The sequence below is a fragment of the Accipiter gentilis genome, chromosome 5 (assembly GCF_929443795.1).
Source record: "Accipiter gentilis chromosome 5, bAccGen1.1, whole genome shotgun sequence".
Taxonomy (NCBI): Eukaryota; Metazoa; Chordata; class Aves; order Accipitriformes; family Accipitridae; genus Astur; species Astur gentilis.
In genome coordinates this window covers 607,259-629,989 of record NC_064884.1, presented here as the reverse complement: position 1 = coordinate 629,989, position 22,731 = coordinate 607,259, and the positions used below count along the sequence as shown (strand labels likewise).

At 43.8% G+C, this 22,731-nt stretch overlaps 1 protein-coding gene across 2 annotated transcripts in view; it reads right to left on the bottom strand.

Annotated features, from left to right (window-relative positions):
- The window catches only part of UBASH3B (ubiquitin associated and SH3 domain containing B), a 74,697-nt gene that overhangs the window by 43,472 nt on the left and 8,494 nt on the right, over nucleotides 1–22,731 (bottom strand). The gene's annotated exons all lie outside the window — the stretch shown is intronic.

The window sequence follows — 22,731 nt, the reverse complement described above, 5'->3', positions numbered from 1 at the left end:
GAAGAGCTCAAGGAGGATGAAAAGGGATCGTATTCTTGCAGAGTTCTCTGAGATTTCCAAGTGATGGCGTTAAGACTCGTATTTGCACAAACATCTGCCCTGGGCTATATTATAGTGATGTGTCGGTTAAACAGAAGGGATTATTTTCTGTTTGGGTTGAAATATAATTTCAGATAATTCCTGCATTGTTGATTTGCAGTGTCCTTTTTGGATATCCAGTCACGTATGAAGGAAGATTTCAGTACTGCAAACCTGGCTGTCCTGCATGCAAGACTTGTCTATTTTGTTCAGTGTGTTTCTGAAGGATCACCCCCATCAGATGAGTCCTTCAAATAGAATCAGGATTCCAGGATACAAGCCTGCTGTTGCCAGATTTAAAAATAAAGATCTCTACCAGTTTTGTTTATGCAGGGAAGAGTCATTTCCACTCCTCTGCTGCCTTTGCTGACTGGGCGCTCATATCCAGCTATAGGCTGCTGCCCTGAACTACACATTTGATGTTTTTGAAATACATTATTGCATCTCTCCCTTTTTGATGCATAATTTAGATTTTAGCCTCTTACAAATTACATGCCTAAGGAACTGTTGATGCTTCTGGGAAAAAAACCCAATAATAAAACTGTACAAAGTATTCTTTGTGGACAGTGTTCTGGATATATACACATTTATACTTCTCTGAGTTTTCCCTATTTTTGTCTCTGGGGTGAATACAGAACCTCTACTGTTTGGTAATTCACCAATACCGATGAGATCTCATGAATTCCCACTGCACATCATCTGCATCAGGAAATTGCAGTTCCTTGTGGTAGCCTGATGGAAGGATGGGTGGACAGACGGACTATGGGTGGAAGAGAAATTAGAAGTAGCTTTTTGTCTAATGGAGCAGTCTCTTCATTGAAGAAAAGGAAGGCCAAGCAAAACTCAGGGAGAAACGTGACTATTAAAGTCTTGAGGGGACTTGAGTAGCTAGATCGAGTGCTGGATTTGGTTCTCTTCTGCTGGTTGATGTTTGCAAATCTATCTATTTCTGGGTGCATTTTATACTGTGCCCAAAATAGAGTTAGTGAGGTCTCTGGCTGCTGCTGCTATTCTTTAGGTTACCACAGATTTCTTTCAAAATCTGCTGAAGCCCACAGAAGAAAATCCCAGTGGCTTACAGAAGCCTTTGGGGCATCTATATAAATTGGTCTGACTCTTTCAGGATGGGCGAAAGGATTGTTTTATGTGTGTGCTCCAGTTCAATGCAGCTACACAGAGGGAGGGATCTGCTTCTCTGCATTTGGTTTCAGCATCTGTAAGATGGAGGAGGGTTTTATAAACCAGGGGCTGCACAAGGCACTGTGAGTTTTGATTATTTGGGAAAAAAATTTCAAATGTCAATCACTGAGGTCAGGCATCTCAATAGGAACCTAAACAAAACTGCCTTGATTTTCAAATGTGTTGTTAAAATCTGTAGCTCTGAGGATCAGCAGGCACTCAGTATTTTTGTCAACCTGCGTTGCTTTTGTATTGCTTTATATTGATGTCACTGCTTAACTGAACAAACTCAAGCCCAAATGTCTTTGGCTTCAATATTTCTAATTAAAGGTGTAAGCATTTTGGGTAAGATCCCACAGTACATGAAATGCCACTGCTCCCTACTGAACTTGGCTTAAAATTAGTAATACCAAGTCCAAAGTTAATTAAAATCACAGAAAATAAACCTTCTGCTGAAAAGCAACGAGAAGGACTGAAGATTTAAGATGGCTCTGCATTGTACATGATAGCTAATTTTAACCGAGTTCATCTGTGCTGCTCCTGAGGTTAAAAAAAATAAAAATTGCCTGAAAGTACCTACCAAAAAAATTGAGATACAGTGGGAGATGGAAAAAAAGTCTAAAATGGAATGTTTTTCTAAGTATTGGAGGCAACATCAGCAGGTTTTTAAGTATGTAATTTATAGGGGAAGTGACTCAAATGAAATTATGCACTTTAAAAAATCAGCAAAGTGTTGAGCGCATAATAACCTTTGAAGAATTTTAAAAGCCCCTTCATATTTGTATTATTAGAATTCCTCAATCCTGTAATTTTATTTCCTTTTTTTTTTTTAATGGCACAGATCCTAATATCAAGTGATTATTTCAGAATCAATGAGTTTCATTAGAAAAGGCAAAGTCAATCCATATCCTTCCTGGCTGGGGAGAAAAGCTTAAGAAAACAACTTAAGTGTATCCTAAAACCTTAGAGACCATGACAAAAAAAAAAAAAAAAGTCAAGTTTTAATGTTTTGGTTATTAAATCTCACTGTCTTTAAGCCAATCTCATGAGCTTCTGTCCTTAGTCATAAGCCTTAAGCTTTGCAGTCCTCCACTGGAGTAGGTGCAAGATGGAGAGAAAAAAGGGTCAGAAATTCCAATTCTTCCATCCCTCCAACTTTGTGGCGGTTCCCCACAGGAATTAAAAATATATGGCAGTTTATGGTGAGGATGCGAGGATGTATCCCTCCATCCCATTAGTAGGGAGATCTGCAAGAACATTTTTGGGGGCAATCCACTACCATTTAAAAATCTACTCACTATATTGAAGTCCCCGTCATTTTCCTCCTCGCTTCTCTCAAATCAAGGTGGCTTGAATGAATTCAGACACTACTCATACAGAAAAGGCAAAAAAGTCTGTACTTGCTGAAGAAACTTCCTCTGTGAGCATTCTAATCCACTGTTGATTTTTTGTTTTTATTGCAGTATTTGTCACTTGATCCTTGTGATACTTGAGAAGTGTTGTATTAGATCCGATAAAAGGCCCGTGCAGCCCATTTTTTCCTGTTCCACGGCCAGCAGTGAGTGCTTAGAACTAGTATAAAAGCAAATGCATAGAAGTTGTCTTCCTCTGCCCATACCGTGCATCTTCCCAGGATTCAGCAGCAGGCAGTTTAAGTATTTCTTGAGCTAAAAAGTGCATCTGAATGACTGTGACAGATGATCTCTGAATCCACGTTTGCCTTCCCCCTTTACAACACCCTACCTCTGTGACTTCCACACTGTAGCTATTTGCTGCGTGAAAAGTTCTTCCCTGAGCTTGTTTTAAGCCTTCTGCCTCCTGCACCAGCTGTAGGACCCAGGCAGCCTCTTAGATTGCTTGTGGCCAAAGCAATGTGTAAAATGGTAACTGAGACCATCAATATAATACACTAGGGAGCTACAGATCAAGCGATGGAGGACTTTGACTAAGACCAGAACACATGACCCTGGGTAAAAGCCAAATAAGTGACAGTCTCACACCTTGTCCATTTCCATGAAGCTTAAGCATTTTATGTAGCCTGAAAATCAGCTTTTTTCCTGTCTTAGAACTACATGTTTGCAAATGAAACATGCATTTTTTGTCTTTGTTGAAAAGAGCTGAAAATGTTCTGATTTCAAGCTTTTTAGGGAGCGGGTTTTCTGATGAAAATAGAAAATTTCGATAAACTGTTCTCCCGAAGGCTTCAGCCTTTCCTTGTCTTTGTAATAGAAATTATGGTTTGGTAGGGGTTTCTGAAGGGTCACCTAGAGGCAGGCTGATTTTGTTATCCTTCAGACTATCTCTGGTGGAAGAAAGGTAACACCACTGAATAAACTCCCTTCTGCCTTTGACCCAAAGATTGCAAACACCCTTCACAAAGGGGCTGGAATTTGCTTCAAAAGGAGTCAAACAATAACCTTTCAATGGATTCCATCACTTCCGTAATAAACAAAACATGATTCCCTTTCAAGCTTATCTGTGTGCCAAGTTCTGCGGTTACAGTACAATAGCTGTATTGTTCTTGTATGCTGCAGGCTAAAATGTATTTTGGTAACTGCTGCTCTTTATAACACAATTGTCTGATGACAGTTATTCTAGCAAACCATTAACTCCTTCAGACCGAGAGGACCTCTTCCAAGCAGGCTGGATAAGCCTCAAAAAGTCGATTTCTCCCACTGAGCATTGAATAGAACAGAAAGTAACATAAACTTGGGACTCTCAATGTTAGATAACATGTAAATTATGGTGACTCATAGTGGAAAATAGCAGATTAAAATTACACAAAGACTTACTTAACCACCATCTTATGATTTTTTTCCCCTGTATATGAGTGAGTATGAGACATATACTCACACACTTCAGAATAATGCTACTATTTGTCCATCCCCCTGCCCCACAGCAGTCTTGGAAGATATGAGATACAGAATAAAAACGTACAAGCATATTCATATTCACCTCACATTCCCCACTGAGGCATGAATGAACCCTGAAACAGTTTAATCACTTGTACGTTTGTGACAAATACGCTAATTCCCACAGTTACACTCTCATGAAAAAGCTTGCTGCTTGCTGGTTTTTGCTAGAGTGCCTGAGTTATTAATGGGATATTCCCATTTTACAGTTTGGAAGACAGGCAAGGGGAAAACCCAAGAAGTTAGTGGGTGATCCTAAGCAGCACGAAGGCTGGGGATAGATTCCGGGTGATGGTTTCCCAGGCTTCCCTCCTTGAACTAAACTACAAGAACCACACAAGCCTACAAGAGCTGCTTGGAAAGAAGGCCAGAATAGGCAGAATATGTGGCTCTTCATGGCAGGAAACATTGAGAACAAGGGGGGTGGTGGTGTGTGTGTGTGTGTTCAGTGTGTGCATGTGGCATTTTTGTAATTCAAGTTCAAGTCACAGGCAAACTCTGAAAACAAACCAAAAAGAAGAGCCAAATATGTTAACATGAGTTGGAGACCAATTCCAGCAGTGACTGAGAGTTTAAAGATAGAAGATACTCCTTTCTCCTGAATCGGTAAAGCCCATCCTAAACTACGCTAAGGAAACATCCAGTGAGGAGAGAGAGAACAGCTTGGCAAAAAACAAACAAAAAAAAGATTTTCATTTCTGAAGGACACAGGTTCCTAAGTAAGTGCCAGAAACTGTGGCTGGATATCCAGAGAAAGGCTGAAAAAGTGCATTATATTGTAGAGAAGGAGTTTCCATATTACTCATCCTGCCCATCTCCCAGACAGCACGGAATTGTTCTCGGTACTATCGTCTCATTTGCTTTCTTCAGCTCAGTATTCAGAGGCTCCAAGGAACGAGGCCAGCCGACCTTACAATTAGAAATGTTCTTCCTAATATTCCGCCGCAATTTGTCTTTGCTCGTTTTCATGCATTAGCCTTTATGAACTTCACAAGGCAACCTTAATTGCATTCCCTTCTGGCTGCTTAAAGAAGGACATTTTTTTTGCATGGTTTGAAAGCAGGGTTTGAAGCCAGGCACAGAGCTTTGGCAGTCACATCAAGGGAGCGTGTCCACTCACTGGTAACAGCACTGGGCTGATAGTATCAACCGCTTCCCCAGTGCACGATGCTCCAGCAAGGGCATGAGATTCATAGCCCTGTGACTCAACCAACGTACATTTTATTCCTTCCATTCATTCACTGCACCTTTTCTCTGAATTTCCTTGCTTTGTTGATAGCTTTCTGCTCTAGGTACTTCAGCAGAACAAAGTCTTTGATGATTTTTTTCTTCCTGTGCTTTCTGGAGCACCTAGGCGGGGATTTTTACAGGCACCCTGAAGCATGAGCTTCCCAAATCAACTTTTGTTTTGAAAATCACCTTGCTTTGCAAAGATCTAAATTGCTTAACTTCTTCAGCCTCCTCTGAGAACCCCACCCTGAAAGACTTCGTAATTCAGAGCTCATCTATAAATGCCCATGCTGTGCATGCTGAAATGTAGCTCAGTGTGGGGTCAGTAACTTGCAGAGCGAAATAAATAGCATTATACACACATGGTACATTACAAGGGCTAATGTTTCTGTCTTTCTAGGAAGCTCTATGGGTAGACAAGGTGCAGTCCTGCACTCCTGCCTGCCACGCAAAGCCCATCTCTGTATAGGATGACGAAGTGGGGAGTTCTTCCTGAGCTACATTCCCCATCTTTCCTTGCATTCTCCCTGTCTGTATTCACATGATGTTACCTCTCTGTTACTTAGGTGGAGCTTTTTGTAGTGAAGGGCATCAGTGTACGTATGAACAGTGCTTACTGGCTTGTGACCTTGACGTCAGAAGGAGGCTTTTTGGTTCTACCAGCATATGCATTATTAATGCAAATACCATAACAACTAGTTGTGAGGAACCAGAATTTTCTTCCCTTGTACTATGCTATATAAAGGCCTGTGAGGATAGATCAAGCGGCTTCATTTGTATTTGTTGTGTCTAAGCTCGAGCTCCTTAAAAACGCTGGCGTTTTCGAGACTTTGCTAGATCTTCTTATTAACTCGAGAAATTGTTTTCAAAATGGTGAGCATTTTTTATACCCAATCAACAAAATCTCATTGTGGTCACGCTGTATGGGGACTAGCAGATTGTGGAGAAAGACAGAAAATGTATGCTATGCTCATTTTAGGTTTGAGGGAGGCAACTCAAACAAATACACATTAAGAGCCATTTACAGGAATGATATATTTAGCTTTCAAGTGTATGTCAGTGATGTATCTGTTCTCAGTGCACAAGTCTGGGTAGTTCCTTCTCAATCCAGTTCTCAGTCAACTGCAACTGTATTTTTTGACCCTGTAGGAACCTTTCTGATAATTTTTTTCCAGAGAATCATTGCTTTTCATCTTCTAGCATTGCTATTTGCCTGATTCTGCAACTAAATCCTATTCATACTAAATTCAGTGGCAAAACTCATATCTTTTTTTTGTTGTTTGTTTAAAAGAAAAAGGCCAAATTGTCTGCTAAGAAATTTTCCTAACAATTTCGACTCCCAACAAATTTTGTAAGAGAAAATAGAAGGTAAAGAAGTGTGGCAAAATGGAGAAATCAGTATTGAGGTTTGTGTAATTTACTCCATCTCCTGCAATGGGAATATTTGTACCTGGGTACCGCAGCCATTATATGTGTGATAGATGGGGAGAGAAATTGGCATTGAAATTTGGGTTCATTAAGGAACATTCACAGGGCTGTAATTCAGGCTTAGGAATGATATTCGAGCTTTGGTTGTAGACAGATGAAGTTTCATGAGAAAAGCCACTAGGATCCCATGGAAATGATACGTTTTAACCCTTCAATAAAAAGTATAGAAGCCAAGAGTCTGACAAGCCTTCTGAAGTGTGAGGAGTCCTTCCTGGCCTCGCATCAGGTCACTGACAGGACAGTATGAATCTGCTTTTGTGTTGTTGCAAACCAACATTTTCAAGGTGCATAAACAGGCCTGAGAAAAATGTAGAATTACAACAAATTTTCACACCTCCCAAAAAAGTTTGACCAAAGCCAGCTCAACTGTCTGTATCAGACAGAGGAGTTAAAAAGACAAAAAAACAAAGCTTGTGCAAAAGCGGGGAGAAATGTAGAGGCTAAAGGCTGCTCTGACCACTAAGTATCAACTTCATCACCCACCCACCTCCCACACACAACTAGAAATAACTTTAAATAATTTATTTAAGTATGTCTGTATTGCAGTTACATATTTAATGACTTAAAAGGACAGTGTTTCACTTAGTAATAAATCTGAATTTTCCATAATTTGCAGGTAAGCGTTACTCCTGCACCCTATTTTCTGAGAATTTCAGAATGCTTTACAGTGCTCAGATTAAACTCTACGCTGCTGTCTCAAGTAGTCATTAGCCTTATTAACGGAGAGAAAACCATGGCACAAATGAGTTTAGTAGCTAAACTTAGAACACGGTAATTCAGTGAGAGAACAAGGAACAAGCTAATTCCCCTGTCCCGCTTGCTGAACGTTAGAAGAAAAAAGAATATAATATTTATTCTGCTCTTATTGTTTGTTGCCTCAAGAATTGACTTTTCAAAGATAGTAATATATTCAGGGACTTAAGGGCAAAAAGTTAAGCAGGAATGTTAGTGGCAGAATGATGGGAACATCATTTATAATGAAAGAAAAAAAGGAAATATATACAGTAAAATTTAGTGTTGGAATTATCTAAGCTCATTAGAGATGAAAACATCTGACTGAGTCATGTTAAGAATTTTATTAATAATGGTGAATAGTTCATGCCTCTGGAGTTGTCCATCCTTCTCTGTAAAGACCTTTGCCTTGACAATCGTCACGGTTTGGTCCAGCTACTTTCAGGAAATTCTGATTTTCTTGTGTTGAGCATTATCAGTACATTCGTAGAAATTAATTTGGGTTTTATCAGCATAGGAATAATCCTGAATGTGGGGTTTTTTACGGGGTCCTAGTCATTCTGACCTTAAAAATGGGCAGAAAAGCTGATGAAACCAAGTGCTGGTGTGCTTGCTTTTTTACCACACCATGTTGACTGATTTGGAAGAGAGAAAGAGAACCAAAAAACCCAATAAGCTTGGTTGGTCACTTCTGTGCTTGCTAGGGGACAGTACACCCCCAGAAAAGGGAGAAGACGTAAACTATTACTTCTGGCATCGTTTTCCCCATCCCCCTGAAAGAACTCGGTGTCCTCACGGTAGGATGCTGCATTCCAGTGCAAGGACGCACCTCCGAGATACCACAGCACAGATAACATCCCAGTGCAGTGCCACAAATGTGTCCTTCACCCTCCAGCTATGGCTGGAGTTTGGCAACCCTCTATGGAAATATCAGAAAGAATCAGTCTAAATGCACAGCTATTTATAAATTCATGCAAAGTTCCTCAAGTGGTATGAAGTCCCTCTCGCCTTTACCCAAACGCTGCCCCTGCTCACACCAGTCCCTTTGCATGCCTTTATAGAGACCAAAGTGTCTCTTCTTTCAGACAGCAGTGAATCCCATTTATATAATACCACCTGGTTCTTGCTCCCTTCTTCTGCTTCCATGCTTAGATTAAGACCATTATGGAACAGGTGCTGCCCTTGTCTGTAGGCTGGGGAGCTGTGGGTGTCCCCGTAGGAATATAATTCCCCTCAGCCTTTTGGTCTGGACCTGGCGTGTGACATTTGGGGAGTCTTGCCTTGGTGAGTACTTCCTTCTTGTAGTTGTCTACGAAATATTCAGAGAACCACTTCCTGTGCTATCGATGGGGCGAGATGAACCATACTGCTAGTTTTGCATTCATCTGAGCCCTGAAAGACTCAGCAAAGAGCAAACGGCATGTGGTAGAACCATTTTGTTAGCAGAAGGAAAATCATGATCTTTAAAGTACCGTTTTCCCCTGTATAAATACATGATACAGAAAAGCTAATTATAGCCCCACGGCTGATAATTATCAATGACAAACACAAAACCCCAAACAAACCCAACAGTTTCTCATTTTCCAGAAGTTACAGAAATGCTTTTTTAATGGCACAACACCTGAACTATGTGTCAGCTTTCTTTTCTGCTGACGCTTACCTAGAACGAATCACTGCTGAGAGGGAAAGCAGAAAGCAAGGAGGCAGTCAAGCCCTGGCAGCCGTCTGAATCTCAGGCATCTTGCTTTAATTTCCCTTTCTTGGTGGCAGATGGTAGCTTTGCAGGGGTGTTAAATCTGCTGATAACTAACAGGGTGTTGTTTCTTCGAATGCTCCATCTATTTCCACAGGAACAAACCATCAATTCTCGCTATAACATGGCACAACCCAATAGTCGAGAAACTACGATGTGACTGGGAAAAAGAAATCACACCACCTACATCCCCCAAACCCCTATCAAATAAACGTAATAACCCAGAGTTGTTTACTATACTTTCTCCCATCTCATGTATTCTGTTAGTTCAAGAGCTGAACCTGGTGTGCCGTTCCCCAGAGCTTTCACAGCCAGGCTCCTCAGGCTTCCTAAAATATGCAGGCTGCGAGAGATGCTTTAACTTTTTTCAGGCCCAGGGCTGCTGTTTGTTCCAAGGGTAAGACACAATCCCTGCTCTGAAGTACTCACAGCTTAAACAGAGAAGACAGAGAATGGAGTAAACAGTTTATCATCCTCAGGACCTCCTAGCATCAAAGAGGGAGTGGGTCAGATGTGTTGCATAGGTCTCAGCCCTTGTTTTACTACGCTCTCCTTTCACAAAGCAGTGTAATTTCTGATTTCTGCAGTAGCACTATCATTTCGGTTATTCCCCTTTCACATAAACTAGCACAGCCCTTGGCTGTACCTGGGAGCATTCAGCTGCCCGACAAGCCACCAAGTAGGGAAACCTGTAATGGCTCAAGTTGCTGCAAGGAATGGAGAGCAAAGCTTGAACAAGGAGCTTGTAGCACTCTTACAGACAGGCAGCAGCCGGGGTCTTGGGGGGGCAACTCCTGCGCCTGGAAAGCAGCTTTCACACAGGACATCCCACTCTGCCCACCCAGGGTGGACCCCCGACAGCCCTGCCATGCAGTACTGTAAAATGCTGTGAGGCTCTTGCATAAAAGACTGCTGTGTCAGTGAATCGCTCTTAACAATAGGTAGTGGGGCTTTATACGGCAAATATTGAGATTTATCATCTCTCAGCACAAACATCCAAGAAAGTGGACGATGCGATGCTGTAATCTGTAGTTTTAGCCGCAGGCTGTAACCGAAGCCAATGGACTAATTCTCGCCTTTCAGTATTTCCCCAAATTGTAATCCTGCAGACTTTGGCACTGCCCGCCCCCCCCAGTCTAAGACGTGTGCAGGGTATGTGATTGTGGCGGGAGGGAGGCGGTGGTTGTAACACTGCCCAATACTTGGTCATCCACATGACTTTCAGCTTCGCTCCAAAACTGAAAAGTGACCTGTTTGTGTGAAGCTTTTTCCGTACTGTCGGCAGCTGAATCTCCTGTCGACTACAACTGCTGCACCTGCTAAGAGCAGAACCACCAGAGATCACAGCAAAGTAGCTTTCAAATGCTGCTGAGCTTTGAAGTGGCCCATGTTTAGATTTTATTCTGCCTTCCTAGGACTGTAGGGAAAAGTTTCAGTTTTAATCCCAGCATCTGGTGTGCATTTGGTTGCAGAATAAAGGTTCATTCATGCTACACATGCAGATTTCAGTCTTCACCGTCAAAGTGCTTCCGCCCAAACTCATCTGGGGAGAGTCCTTATCCCGGTAGCCCTGCAATAGTCCCTGAACCTTTTGGCCTCTCCTGTTTTGCTAAGGATCATCTTTTTCTTGCAAACTATACACTCAGGGAAAATCCTCCTGCAAGCAAAGTGACCCGCTCTGAAGAAAGAAAGAGGGGTAAAAGTGCAGCTGGCACGAAGTCCCTGGTGCTCACAGCGTGATTTCGTGGCCTCACCTGCGCACCCAGCACACACTGCCTGCCGCGCCGGGGACGAGCACAGCTTTTAGAGCGAGCTCTGTTATCGAGTGTCCGGGACGAAGGAATAGTCAAAGGAGACGCCAAATAGAAGTAAGGAGTTTCCCCACCCACGCAGCAGATACAGTGACACCTTCTTCTGCTACCAAAAGGTAGCCCAGCTGTTTATTTGTCACTTTTAAAAGGTAGAGGCTGTGACCTTTCCATTCAGGTTGAAGGAAATCGAATGGCAGGAATCCCAGTGATTTCACAGTTTGGCTCCTGTTCATATTGGAGACTATGTTAACTGCAGGACAAATTTTGGGGTCCTTCCAGTTTCTTGGTTTTGCAGATGCAAGCTCACACGGGGGTACTTTCTTCTGGATAAACTGCACAGGCCAAAGGGGCAGACTTTGCTTCCAACTATTCCTGCTGCATCGTTTCCCCCACACGTTCAATTAACTGTTATCCTCTGTCCAGTGATAAGCTCAGCTAAGAATCAAAGGAATTAGGCACTGGGATTTGCTTATATCACACTTTTACGTGATTCTGTAAAGTGGTTTATAACTCTGTTCATCCCAGAGCTGGCTCAGAGAAAAAAACACATGACTGCTTTGCCTGATAATGGCTTGCTCCTGTTCTTGCTGACTAATTTCTGGCGTGTTCAACCTAGGCTGAGTTCAGAATACTTTAATACTGAAGTATTACACAGCCCTCATTGCAGACTGGAGAATAGGGGAATACCGAGCAGCAGGCAGGAGACAAGATTCTCACGCTGAACCTTTAGGCTCATTTTTTTTATCTAAAAGGGAGAAGGGGGATTTCCCACTTCTACTGAATGCCTTTTTGCTTCCCATTAAGAGAGAATGCAGCTAATAATAGCCACGGATCTCTGTCTGGACTCTTGCAGTAACTTGCATCCGTGGTTCTCTCCATTTCCTTCAAAAATCAGTAAGATCGGACTCTTCTAAACTGTATTCTCTATGATTTGATTACAAGTCAGAACTGTGCTCCCACTGATTTTCAAGGGGCTTTGCAGTATTGCCTTTGAAATCTCTCCCTAATATGCTCGTGGCCTCAGCGTGGTACTTGATGGAGTTACAGCAAGCAGATGCCCAGCCCAGATGAACTATGGATTTGTTAATACCCACTGAAGACCAGGAGTAAAATGTATCTGACCCCATACTTTCTGTGCTGTCAAAACTTACACTAAGATTGATAACTAAGTTTTGTCAAATGCATTTAAAAGGGCTAAGGGCATGCCATATCCATGCTTTTCCCCAGGTCTGTCAATTTTAAAAATATACAAGCAGCACCCACATGAGTGGCTGAGGAATAAAGGGCTTAGGTATCTTTGAGGAGAGTGGGAAGGCAGATGTTTGCCTTTTTTTTTTTTTACCAGTAAAATTTAGTCCTCTCTGCTGAATCTTGTTTGCTAAACTCAGGTCTGGATGCTTCTCACATAACTAGGTGTGTTTAACTGAGCTACCTACAATATAGGCTTAGGAGCCTTGGGCATCTTCTGGAGTTGATTTAGATGGTTATTCAGGCAACCCGAGATCTAAGCTTAAAAGAGTCTAGATCTTTTGTGCTTAAAAATGTAAGCAAACAAACTCAAAGTACTTTTAAGATAATGCATTACTGAGTGGTGGAAATTACTGGCCCACAGTGTTGTGGAGATTGAAGTATAAATGCATTAAGAAAAGGAAATCTCAATTAGAATTGGCTTAATGGTGGCTTTCAAGCATTTGGGGCCAAATGCAAAGTTTGGCTCAGGAAATTTCCAAGTTGCTGACTGGCACAGACTTAGAACAGAAGAACTGCTTAATGGCATATTAAGCTAAATGAACCTTTCATCTAACGGGCTGTGCAAGTCTTATATTTTTATGCGTGCACATTAGAGGAAGGGCAAGCTGTTATTTTTTATAGCCTGGACGAATGATGTCTGACATCTCTTGTATCGTAGCAGGCCAGGACTGATCGCTGAGTTCAGTGTGATAACCATGGTAGAGCCCCACTGGCAGCAGGGGATTTGGACTGCTCATTTATCACTGTGCAAACGTGATCAGAATTAAGCCCATTCATTTCCTGAAACCACTGGCTCACATCCTGTACATGTTCAACCATGCAATGGTGTGCATCTCTTAGATGAAACCACAGAAAATGAGGCCTTGCAAGACAATATATACACACCACTTTCCCCTCAAAGCACTGTTCATCTCAATAAGGGTCTGAGGGTGATGTGCTGAGTGTCCTGTTCTTTTTAAGCCCTGTCCTATATATTCTTTGACAATAGCTTGCTGTTAATCCAGGCCATAACTTGCAAAGCATGGGTGAAATAGTAATGTAATATGTTGTGCAAACCTAAGATTTTATTAATCAGGCATCAAGTTCCTATGAGTGTGGTCAGGAAGACAGACCTCATCAGAACAAATATGCTGTAGGACAGGTTTGTGTTTCTAGTGCCAACCCTTGCACATACTTGCTTGTGGTCTGAATCGCTTAACACTGCAGACCCTCTGCAATAGTTTGCTGGCTGGTTGGGATGTATCGTTCAACTTCTCTAAGTGGTGTTTGTCGTCAGTCTCCAAATTCTCTTCCAAACCAACAAGCTCTCCTGGTTTCTACTGCTATTCTGATGGTTTGGTTTGTATTGTAGAGTGGGGGAAAAAAAAAAAAAAGAAAAAAAAAAAAAGAAAACCACACATTGGCCACAAATTGCTGCCTAACTTCAACTGTACATATCCCGCATACTTCATTGTATATATTGTAGGAACATATGCTTGTGTGTATGTATATAAATGTGTGCATATGCCTGTATATATACAGTAAGTAGGTATATCGCGGTGTATTTTTACAGCTACTAGCCCTAAGTAATCTCGGGGATTTTCAGCATTATAGTTATGTTGTATTTGAATAGATACGCAATCGCCTTAAGACGTTTCGGGTGAGCTAGATAGTTGCAGAAGCATTGCAGAGATGGAAGAAGCCCTTTCCTTTCCTGCCCAGATTCAGAAATATCCAGGAGACAAACTGCCCCTGTGTTGTGTCATGACAAGTTCCCCAGGATGGTAGGGGAGGCAGAGCATGGAGCAAACCCAAGTACCTGTGCTTGGGTGGAGGAAGGGGCCTCCACTATCATCCAACTCTGTGCTTCCGTTGTGGCTTGTAAAGGTTATGGAAAAGGGTGAAAGTCAGAAGTGCTCCCGGGGCTGCACTGGCCTTGGCAAGAAACCAGAAGAATATGACTTACAAAAAGTCACAGCAGTTTTAAAACTTGCAGAGGTCAGGAGGGAGAACTATTGCTTCTGTCTTCTGAATGCATCATGAAAAGGAGGGGAGAGGAAGACACAAAAATCCTGTATTTCAACATTTCTTTTCACCTAAGGTGGGCCAGTGAAATCACCTGTCACCAGAGCATATTTCTGTAACCAGAGCTAAAACCAGAAATAGCCACTGGTGGCAGATTTACAGCTCCGGATTTCTGACCTTTGTTTCCTGCCCAGAGCAAGGGCAGTTGCGTGCTGCGCTCTGTCCGACGCGCTCCTGGGAGAGGGAAGGGATGGAAAGGAAGCCAGGGACTGTGTTTCTGGGACGCGTTCAATGCTGCTGGGCTGTGAGCCTCGCATCATGGGAATAGGAGATTCTGCAAAAGCAGAGACCCCGAGAAGGGAAAAAATACGCACAATAGCCCTGGCAAAAGCTGCCGGTGGAGCATGCCTGGAAAGCGTTAGCACGATGGGGAGGAAAGGTTTGCCACGTGTTTACACTAATGCTGAACAGCGTCCGCAGGGAGGGAAGGTGGTGAGGGATACGCTCTGCAGCTGGACGAGAGGTTGGGATGGCTACGGCCCTCTCCACATCTGCCTCTTCTTGTTTCCCCAAACGTCGCTCACAGAGACAAACCTCTGCAAACATGTCAGCTGGCAGTGAAAACCCGGTGGGGCGAAAATGGCACAGAGCTGGATGCTCACAGTGATTCACGAACCTCCTAAAAGTCAAACCCGGTAGTTACTTCAGCGCTTTCCGAAAACTCCAACCAGTATCAGTAAAGCACCCTGCTCTCTGAAACCCGGAGGGCTGGTTCTCCTCCTGCCATTTGCTTTATGCAGCCATTTTGAACACATGCAAAGTGGGAAAACTACTCCTCATCTGACAGGCTGCCTGCCGTGCTTGGCTTGCACAGGGAGGGAGAGAGCAAAATATTTCTCTACCTCAGTCCGACCCATTCACTGAAATCAGTGGCATGCAAACATGTGTTTGGGCTTTTGGTGGGAACCTAAATGTCCTTCTCTGCATGTCTTAATAGATCCCATTCAACCATCGGCATAGAATATTCATTGTCACCAATTAGTGCAAACATTTACATGTTCTCTTCTCAGCCTGGTCTTCTGACCAGCTGAAGCCATGCCAATCTCACTGGCCAGGCCAGTCACATTTCCAGGCTGAAGCTGGTTTATAGATGACTTGCATATCACTAGCACATAAGGGAGGGGGGAAAATCCATGCTTACAACCAGATTCAAAGGCTGCTGAATCCAAGGGAACGATTCCTCTTGAAGCCAGCATGCTCTGAATGAGGCTAGACAAAAGAAAGCTTTGATAGCGATCGATTTTTGAGGGAAAGGAGCTGCGTCTTTTGCTAGGTTTGAAAACGAGTTGTTTAAAAGCAAAGGCAAAATCCATGCTGGCTTGGGGAAGGTGACTGTGGCTGTGCAGAGGTTGCGATGATGAGATGCAGGCAGGCTCCAATCTCTAATGAAGAGAATTGAGAGGGGCTGCGCTCGATATACAGAAGTACTCTACTGCAAGAAACAAGACGGTGAGAACTGATAATGAGAATGAAGAACTTCCTTTGATTATTGCTTCTCATTTCCTATAATGCAATCTACATCTTTAAAGAAAGCTCTTCTGTTAGATGTTAGATCCCCTTCCCTCCTCCACGTGGGTAGAAGATTTTAAGCACTAGTGCTGAAAAAGAAAGGTTAACCTGAATAAGGTAGAATATAAGCCTCTTTTTCTTGAGACTTATATGCCACATTAATGCAATGTTACACCACAGGTATGAGTGGAGCCATTTCAGGTGTACAGCAAAATCTGGCAGGCAGGGAAGCGCAGACTGGTATGTGGTAGCAGCCGAGATGGTGCTGAGAAAATTGCTGAGAATGAACAGGAGGAGGTGATGGCTGAACGCATCCTGGGTTGGTCATGGGTTTCACATGGGGACAAGGGCAGGACGGTACCTGTGGTTTCTTTTAAAAAAGACAGCTGGAAACAAGATGGACTTGTTGCGTGTCTAGGTGCCTAAATACTTTGGAAAGCCTAGCCCCTAATCACCTTTGAAAAGAGCTATTGAATTTGGTGATTATGTTAGACATGTCATATCAGGCAGTATATGGAAGTTGGACTGGTAGTTTGGCTTTGGACAAACTACATAGACTCTGTTTGTCAAAAGCAGGTGCCGATTTTGAATGCTTCTGTTTCAGTTGTGCAAGGATTTTCAAAGATGGTGAGAGTGATGCATCTGGGATTGGATGTGTGAGCACTCACACATGCCTGTTTTAACATGTTTAAAACAGAAAAAATGAAAGCCAGTTTTGAAAACAGAAGCTTAATCCTTCTGTACTTGCAGTTTCCATGTCTGTGAAATGGGGATAGCAATAACACTTACCACCCTGCTGATGGCAAAGAAAGTCACTGGAAATTTCTCCGCCTTCCTTACACTGCAGTGGGCGGCAGAACATTCACAGTTACTATGGGGCAATGTCTGTGCTTGAAACTCTGTTCCTTTACAAGAGGTAGATCAGGGACACAGGCAACAGCATGGGCGGCGGGTACAGCAATAATTAGAGCCAAATAATGGAATTGCACGTTTCAGAACAAACAGGATGCACATATACACATCAGAGAAAAAACCTTCTTGATTAACACCCGAGAGGAAATGAAATTAGAGACACTAATCCAGATAACCAAATCGAGCATTTCTAATGTGGGATGGCAGTTAGCTAATGGTAACAACAGCAGCAAAGGACTATCGGCAAAGCTCCACCCTGCGCCACAGTATTTAAAACCAAAATTGTTTCAAAGGCCACAAGCTAGCCGTGCAATTACGTGCCTGAGTAATCTCAGTTAAAACCAATGGAATTATTCATGCGTTTGAACTTGAGCGACACGTTTGAATCCTTTGCCAGATTGGCACCTAAATTTCATCCGGGTTTCCTCCTTGAACATGGGGCCCGGCGGGGGAGCCTGTGGAAACCTGTGTGGTTCTTCAGAGCGTGCTGTTCAAAGGACGACGCTCCCGCTGCCTAGCGTGCTGCTGCAAAGCTCCACTTGCCTTTAAACTGCAAAGGCTGCAGGGACGTTTCTATGCTAGGCATACCTTAAAACTACTCTTCAGCAGTGGAAACAACTCCGCCCAGACCTTGCAGGGTGTAGATGGGATGCGTCTAGGATTCACCAGTTGTTTTTGCACCGACCACTGATAACAATAACAAAAAAGCCGTAGTTTTCAGGAATTTTCATTCCAACCGAAAACTTGTCTCTGCTTTGACGCATACCTTGAAGCAAAGGGACAATTATCTAGTCACAACATTCAATCCATTTGCATAATCTCATCCAAATTGTTCAACTGCTTCAAATACTTTTGTGATTAGAAAGATGCTCCACAAATAAACTGACTGCATGTTCCTGACACTCAAAACTAACAGTGTTGCGAGTAAGGGAAAGACAAAGCAGCATGGAAAAAGGATTCCTTCCTTACCATTACTTACACCTAACCTATGAAACCACAAAATTTCATGTCTTACTGTAATGAAAGTCACATCAAAGGTCCTGTAAGACTCGGGGATACGCTGCAGCAAAATTGAAATACTATTTAGTAGGTGGAAGGTTGAGCTAGGTGCCTGGAACAGTATCTAATTGCCACATAAGAGTACATTTCTGTGTTATTTATGGCCTCATGGCAAATCGAAATTACTGAGATCTAAACGCAGTACTGCAAGAGACTCTCTTTGTGTCCTCGGGCAAATACCTTACAATGCTTTCATGCTTGTTGGGAGGTGTTTAATTTGCAGAGACACTGAGCATCAGTTAGCCAAGATTTTCCAAGGTGGTTGCTGACTTTAGGTAATCCATTTTTGACCTCTGAAAAGGGCTTGGTTTCCAGACACAGCAAGGCACTCAGCTTTCATAGCAAATTTCTTTCGGTTAATCAACTCTCATTTGCAAGGAAAAAAAGCCCAAACCCCAGCAATACAACTTTCTCCTGTGTGCTGTTAGGTAATGGTTTTGGGGGGTTTTTTGGCTTTTGGTGATCCGGGGGGGAGGAACCATGCCCTTTTTGCGGTCCATATACAACCCCTATCCCCCATCACTATCAAAGCTCGCACCTTTATATTCCCAATCTTTAATGTATTTATCCTCCAAAACACCTGTGAGACAGGGAGTTACTATACTCCTCCACCAATGGGCACCTGAGGCCGAAAGAAAGCAGCACCTTGCCCTTGAAGCCAGCCGCGGTGCAAAGAACCGAGGCAGATGCTTCTCCTAAGCCAGCAGCCGGTCTGCTGGGTGGGCTGCTCTTGCTGCGATGCTCACTTGAGCTTCCTGTTAGATCTGACAACCTTTTCCACTGACAGAGAGGATGATAAACAGACCCTGGTGACTGTGTCCTCTTCGCTGCCCCTCACTCCCGCAGAAGTAAGACAGGGTGTGTTAGGTTGCATGCTCTGGCATACACTGCCCTCATCCCTTCCCATATCTGCATAAGCCCACCGGCTGTCAGGAAGGACTGAAATGGTGTCTCTGCCATCCTTCTCCCCTAGAGCAAGCTGGTGACAGCAAGTATGTAAAATTCTTAAGCTGTTGTCCAGGAAAGTCCTGTGACACCTCAGCAAGCTCTTAGTCCTATGGTTGAAACGGGGCCGTGGCAGCCACAGCAACAGGGGAATTTTATCTCCATTTGTCATGCAGACTGGTGGAACAGAGACTGGGGGTGCGAATGGAAGGAGGAGAGATCATTAAGACATGGCAGTCCTGTTGCCATGCTGAGGGATCTCTAAGCCCAAAGGATCCAAATGTCGTTCTGCCAACCTGGCCTCAGGCTCTTGCAGCCCGTTTCTGCGTCATCCTAAAAGACCTATTCATTTTTTCCCGCCTATAGCCACATTTTAGCTGGGCGGCCTTGGCTTTACCCTTTTAAAGTTCACTTTGCAGCAGATGGGCCTATCTAAACACCAAGCGCAAGCAAAGAAATCAGCAGCTGGTCACAGGAGTTTCCTAGGAGAACATGAAAAGATTCGCAGCAGGCTGCCCTTGGTTAGGCTGACTCACACAAGAAGCCTGGCGAGACACGTTTCGGGGGTGCTCGAGCCACTAAGAGGCAGCCTAGGCTGAAATCACAGGGGCGAAGCACCAGCCGAAGTTTCTCTCTGCGCGATGCACTTTCCAAGGAGTTAAAGGCTGTACGAGCGGTGGCTGTCCAACGTTGGTAGGGGAATCGAACAAAACCCCAATCACACCACGCACTTCTAACACGCCGCTCTCCCCCTTAGAATTCCCGAGGGCTTACAATCCTTTGATCCCGATAAGGATCAGCAGCTTTGGGGCAGTAAGTGGTGGGAGTCAGAAAGACCCCCAAAGTCAGGGTCTTCTTAGGGACTTAAATCCTCTCTCAGAGATAGTATCTGATGAGCTTCTTTGGGAAGCTGGATGATGAAATGGAGAATTCTTCTGAAGGCCAATCTTCCCATTTGCAAGGAGAAAATTCTACCTTAGGGAGAAAAGAGGAAATACCACGGGGGAGTGGGTCAGTGAGACTTAAAATACCCCCACAGAGCTGGTTCCAGGTTGGTGTAAGAGGTCCCAGTTGTGCAGCTCACCCCACACGGGAGGCCTCTTGTCCACATCAGGGCTAACTCTGAGAAGCGAGGGGGTTAAACAGCACAGACGACGGATGTTTGTGGAGCAGTGAACCTGTAATCACCGTAAATTGGAAGGAAGCAGCATCAGCTGTCCTGCGCCGCCACGGCACAAGCTATCTGCCCGCTGCAGGGAGCGTGCGTGATTTGGGTCTCTGTGGGCCGATCCTGACTCATCCTCTCCCCAGCCTGCTACGCTTGGCTGATGTTGTTTCAGACCCAAATAATCAGGGTACCTGGGGAGGCAGCTGCACCCACGCTGCCCGAGAAAACATTATTACGTGCACCAGCTCTGGAAAGCGCTGTGAGGCCCCGGTGCTCCCCCAGCACGGAGCAGCTGGGCAGCGGGTAGCTGTGCTGCGGCACAGAGCTGGAGTCACTCTTTTTTATAAAAGACTCCACGGCCCTAACATAAAAATGTGCTGCGAATAGGCAAGAAACACCCGAGGTTGTTATTTTTCTCCCAGAGACTTTGGTACCGATTCTTATTTATACGCAGACTCTCTGCATTACTGGAATGGTGTAAAAACCCAATTTCTCTAAAAATCAATGAGCAATGAAAGTTGGGTTATTTCTGGGTGAGATCTTCAGCCAGCCTGTATTAGTGTTGTTCCAACAAAGTAAACGGTGCTGGGCTGATATACACTACCAGAAGGCTTTGCCCTTTAGAACATGAATGCATTTATGATACAGCTATGCTACGGGAGGGGGTCGAAGCGACTGTAAAGGGAACATAAATGTGTCTTGTAAGGTGCAGCTGTAAGTTACATTTACTCCAAGGTTTGTTTGCACTGCCCATGGACTAGTGTGAATATGAACCAGATCCAGTTCTTGTTTAGTTTGAGATTTCTTTGAACGGTGCCTGGGAGGACTGACTGCAATGTATCCATGGGTAATATATTGTGATTTGACACTTGCTAGGACTTGGCAGCTAGTCTCAAAAGAAATATTGATTGTGAAGCATAAATTCAATATAATAGTAGAACAAGGGAGCAGGACATCATTGACACCATTTACAGCCTGCAATTCTGGAGTGCCCTTTGTCTCAAGTGGATGGCAAATGTTAATTAAGATGCCCTCTCTGGCATCAAGCGACTTGATGTATTGTCTCATTTTAAATTTTTCTGTCTGTAAAATGGGAACTGATACTTATTTCAAAGTAGCTGTTCATAACATTGCCATTCTCATGCAGCTGTGAATTTCACCCATCAATCTAACTTGCTGTAACTATGGGTAACAACTGGGAGTAAAGGATTTTGGAGGCAGTGATGGGATCACTGCCTGTCAGCAGGAGATGATACTGTCTGCTTCCTCGTGTGGCCTCTCCTTACCCTCCTCTCCAGACATTTGCACTCTCTGGCTCCTATTTGGATTGCCGGCTCTTGCAGCAGGGATGATGTTTTCCTTTTCTGTTTGCACAGCCCCCAGCACAACAGGATTGTGGTGCATAAAAATCAGGCTTCTACTCACTGGTGCCATACAAGGGAAAAACAATACTAGTGTTTCACGTCAGCACGAACTTGGGGCTTGAAATTTGCGTCATGAAACTGATTCAATCGCTCTCGATAAAATGAGGAACCACTTAGAAGTAAAACAGTACCACTTTATCTATTTCAGGTACTTCCAATGGCATTTAATGCATTGCCCTTCATGCTCGGTAGAAATGTATCGAACGTCTTAATCTCAGCCATTCAAGAGAAGCATGTGCTCAAGGGCTTTGCTGAGTCAGGCCATTAATGAGATTTGCGTCATGTAAGAACTTGCTATATTTCATTAGGTAGAGGAGAAAGAAAATAGTCATTTTTACAAATCAGGAGATGAAAAATCTCTCTGAAACACACCCGTCTCTACACTGGTGATTATTTCACCATCACCAACCACGAATGATTAATTCTGCGCTATCGCGAACTGCAGAGCCTAGCTAATACTACAAGAAAGGGAAAAAAGTGGCACTTGACTTGCATTTGATAATAGCGGGGGGGGGGGAGGGACGGGAGGGACGGGACGGGACGGGGGGATGGGTGTGAGCGAAATACAGTTAAAACTTCTTTCCATGTCAGGCTAGGGAAGGCCAGGGTGTTTATCAGAGTTACCCATCTTTGGGTATGCCTCTGCATTTCTAGCACAGAAGACAGATATCCCAACGTCTCCTCAGGGCTGCTGTTTGCTCAGCCCGTGAATAACCTTTTGCTAGCATTTTCATGCTAATCTCCTGACGACAGGGACTGGCCTGCAAGGTATTCGTGCTGGCAATGACAGGAGACTTCAGTCAGTCTCAAGGACTTGAATTTGGTGTCTGGGGAAAGCAAAGGCATCAAACACACCTCCTGTCAATCATTCCAGGTCCCAGTTTATAGTTGCTTGCTTTCCGTTTAAATTTAACGCAGCTGCTTGGTGAGGGACAGAAACGTCTCAGGTCCTGATGATACCTGTCAGGGTATCGCCGTATCTGCACGTGCAACTCTCCTCTCTGTGCTGATCTTTATTCTTTTGGGAACCCGTGTAAAACAGGGGAAGGCTGAGGCTTCTCAGGGAATGGAGGAGCAGTGGCTCCTGCTCCCCGGGTGTGAGAGATTGACATCTCTTAGCTGCCTACCGTGAGTTGCGGGTGTTTGGGAGTACCTTAAAAAGCACCTTTTGCTGCTGGGACTTGTCAAAGCTTCAGGACAAGTTTGGGAGAGTAGA